The sequence below is a fragment of the Tupaia chinensis genome, unplaced genomic scaffold (assembly GCF_000334495.1).
Source record: "Tupaia chinensis unplaced genomic scaffold, TupChi_1.0 Scaffold142741_1, whole genome shotgun sequence".
NCBI lineage: Eukaryota > Metazoa > Chordata > Mammalia > Scandentia > Tupaiidae > Tupaia > Tupaia belangeri.
Window position 1 is genome coordinate 5571 of NW_006202587.1, and position 4022 is coordinate 9592.

A 4022-nucleotide genomic window follows, 5' to 3' on the forward strand; every position below is an offset into this window, starting at 1 on the left:
TATAGAAAAAAAAAAAAAACTTACCAAAAAAAAAATCTATCTATCTATCCATCTATCTATGTATTACCCTTATTGAATTTTGATTCTAATGCCTACACTGGTAAATATCTTACATGACTAAATGGGAAATGTGCACAAACCACTTCTACTATATTCCAGAGTAGGATCTTTGTGTCAGGGAAATAATTTTTTCAGCTACATTAGCCTCAATTTTAGCAATTTTACTGGAAAGAATGAATGACAGAGATGTAGCATGATTTTATTTATTTTTTTGGAGAGGTTTTTTCTGCTATAGGGCACGTGTGCTCGCCAGACAGACAAAGAGAGACAGAGAGACAGTGAGAAATCACCCCCCAGGGGGAGATGGCCACGCCACAATCCCTTCTCCTCCATTTTCCTCTCGGGATCTTGGGCACGCACGCACACGCTCCCGGAGTGAGTTTAAGCCACTGGGTCTGGGACTCGAACCACGGTTGACTACATGGGAGTCCAGCGACATAGCCATCACGCTAACTGCTGGTCCCGAGACATAATATCATTATTGCGACTTGGATATTTTGCTTACACATTTGACATTTGATATTTGGCCAAGCCTGTCCCTTCCAGATAATCCACTGAGTAATTCTGCCAATGATGAAATGAAAGCTTCCAAGAGAAGATTAGAATTTTGGAGAATCCACATTTATCACCGTTACCCTGACCCCTTCCCAGTGCTCACAGCCTTTTCTGGTGGAATCTGTGACAGTATAACACATGCCTCTTTTCGTTGTTGTAATTTCTGTTTTGTTTTTGTTTTTGTCTAGGGTGTGTACACTCCCAAAACAGAGAGAGAAGGAAAGTGAGAAATCACCGTCCAGGGAGGATGGCCACGCAGCAATCCCTTCTCTTTCATTCTGCTCTGGGGATTTTAGGCACCCACATGGGCCTGGCATGATTTTCAAGCCTCAGGGTCAGGAACTCACACCACCCAGTCCGCCACGTGAGAATCCAGCACCTTAACAGCCACCACGCCACTTGCTGGCCCAACACATGCGATTTTTACAATAATTTGTAATTTAAGGTTCAACACCAAAGAGTTATATAATTTGGTGAAACACAGTACTTTAAAAAATCTGCATTTGTGGCTGTGGCGTTCTCCATCGGAGACACCCGGTCCTCCTGACCTCCGCTTTTCTCTGTGGATCCTTTTTCAATCCACAGCCCTTTCCCCCCGGGCACCCAATCTCCTGGGCCAGGCTGCGGCACATGGCCCTGGACGCAAGCAGAGAAGATAATGCGAGTGGACACTCCTCCCATGGGTGGCCAGCAATGAGAAATAAAAGGAAAATATTGAGAGCAAAATAAGGAGCGAATGTACATCGGGCATAAAACAAGAGACCTCCCAGGCCAAAAAAAGAAAGAAAGAAAAGAAAATCATGCGTTAGTGCAAGATCCATTCCATGTGCAAGACAGACAGATGGATTTCAGTGTAATAGAACATGAAATAGTCAATGAACTGTTTCAGGTCTCACCTCGCAAAAGGTGGAAATCAGCCGTTAAGAAGCTCATGTACAGGGCCAATAGGTGGCCAAGTGATCGAGGCATGGATTCCCACAGGCTGACAGGGGTTAGAGCCCCAGAACTGGTGGCTTGCTTTCTCACTTTCCCTCTCTCTGTCTCTGTCTGGTGCCCTGTAGCAAATAAAACAATAATAATAATAATAAATATTAAATAAACAGCTTTTAAGAGATCTTTTAAAACAAGGTAACATAGGGGGTTGGCCGGTACCTTCCCCGCAGAAAGGCGGGCGGCGCCAAGGACCAAACTGGCGTCTGCAGCGCGGCCGGGGCGGGGCGTTTGGGCGGCGCCAGAGAGGCCTTCGGCGGTTGGCTCTTCGGTTGTTGGTCGCGGGCGGGCGGTCTGTGGTCGGGGCGCGCAGCAATGGTGACCTTTGTGAGCGAGCTGGAGGCGGCCAAGAAGAACCTGAGCGAGGCCCTCGGGGACAACGTGAAACAATACTGGGCTAACCTGAAGTTATGGTTTAAGCAGAAGATCAGCAAAGAAGAGTTTGACCTTGAAGCGCACAGACTTCTTAGGCAGGACAATGTCCATTCTCACAAGGACTTCCTCCTGGCCATTCTGACGCGCTGTCAGATTTTGGTTTCTACACCAGAGGGTGCTGGATCTTTGCCCTGGACAGGGGGTTCTGCAGCCAAACCTGGAAAACCCAAGGGAAAGAAGAAGATCTCTTCCGTCCGTCAGAAATTCGATGTAGGTTGCTCACCAGTGGATCTTGATAATGACTGATTTAAGTACTGCTCGGATGGAACTAGCTTTCAGCTTGAACATTAAAATACGGCCAGTAAAGTTCAAGGGTGAGGATATGATTTTGGGAGAAGAGGGTTACAAGGGTCGTGAGACCCAGATGTCAGAATTTTATAATTCCTGTTTGTTATTGCTTAAATATTATTGTTGCCATTAGTATCTAATGATTTTTCAGTGATGCAAAGCTATGCCTGTGTTTTTTCTCCCCTTACACATTTCTCTTGAATGAGTAATATATCGAAGACTTCTGTTCCCAGATCCAGGCAGCCTGGTGGCCTCTGCAGGGTTCTAGGGAAACCTGGCTAGGCCCCAGGGACCCAGAGAGAGATTCCAAGGTGTTTGCTTTTAAAATTTGTAAATGTTCTGGAATTATTTGCTTTTTAAAGTATGTGACTAGGGAAAACATTTCCCTGAAGTGTCCCTTTCCTAGGCTCGACTAGGTGTTGGTAGCTTATACTGACGTCGGTTGTGTCAAGAAGGAAGGTCTATCGGTTACGCGATGGCCATTTTAAATATGCCTTTGGCAGTAACGTGACGCCACAGCCATACCTGAAGAACAGCGTAGCAGCTTACAACACCCTAATAGAAAGCCCTCCAGCTTTTTCCGCACCCTGTGCTGGTCAGAACCCAGCTTCCCACCCACCCCCTGATGACGCCGAGCAGCAAGCCGCACACCTGCTGGCCTGCTCTGGGGACACACTGCCTGCGTCGTTGCCTCCAGTGAATATGTATGACCATTTTGAAGCTCTGCAGGTCCACAGGGAGGTCATCCCCACACACACCGTGTGTGCCCTGAACATCGAAAGGGTCATCACCAAACTCTGGCATCCAAACCACGAGGAGCTGCAGCAGGACAAGGTGCACCATCGGCGCCTGGTGGCCAAGGAGGGGCTGCTGCTCTGCTAGATGGGGCTGCGGGTGGGCCTCCCCACCCCCCTGGTGACTAAAGTGGAACATCTGGGGTCCACATTTCAAGGCTGAAGTGTCTGATGTATATATAACCTTTCCTATGGAAATGTGATGTTGAGGACACTCTGCATTGCTACTGGGAAGCCCTTATGTAAGTCTGGCTTCAGTAACGACCCACCTCTGTAGGTTTTGCATTCCCAGTTACGGGAGCAAGGATTGATGAAGTTCTGTGTCTGAGTGGAGATGGAGATGTTCGGGGATCTGAGGCTGAGTGTCCCCAGGTCCGGGTGTCAGACAGACAACAGCCCAGAGCAAGACGCTGTTATAACCCAGTCCGTGTGTCCACAGTCTGAGACTGAGTGTCCCCAGGTCCGGGTGTCAGACAGACAACAGCCTAGAACAAGACGGTTATAACCCAGTCCGTGTGTCCGCAGTCTGAGACCAAGTGTCCCACGGTCTGCATGTCACACAGATGACAGCCCAGAGCAAGATGCAGTTATAACCTAGTCCCTCTGTCCGCAGGACACCCAAGTGCTCAGTGAGATCATGTTTTATTTCTGGCAGTTGAACATTTATGCCTTTCTCCTGAAAAACTGTGCTCTTGCATTTTGGTTGAAATAACCTTCACAGTATTAAAAATCAGACACCTCTCATAGTGACCAGTTCATTCTTTAATGGCCATAGGTAGCCCCGCCCCAATTCATCATTACAGCTCCCCAGAAAATGGGGAGCTATGCGACGGATTCAGGATTTCCAATAGAGCCCCTAAAAAATATACATACTATGAGACAGAATAAGTCTTCTTTTTT

At 47.6% G+C, this 4022-nt stretch overlaps 1 pseudogene; it reads left to right on the top strand.

Moving 5' to 3' along the window:
* The first annotated feature begins 1858 nt into the window (after window positions 1-1858).
* Window positions 1859-3253, top strand: LOC102490150 (transcriptional adapter 1 pseudogene; annotated as a pseudogene).
* Window positions 3254-4022: the final 769 nt, after the last annotated feature.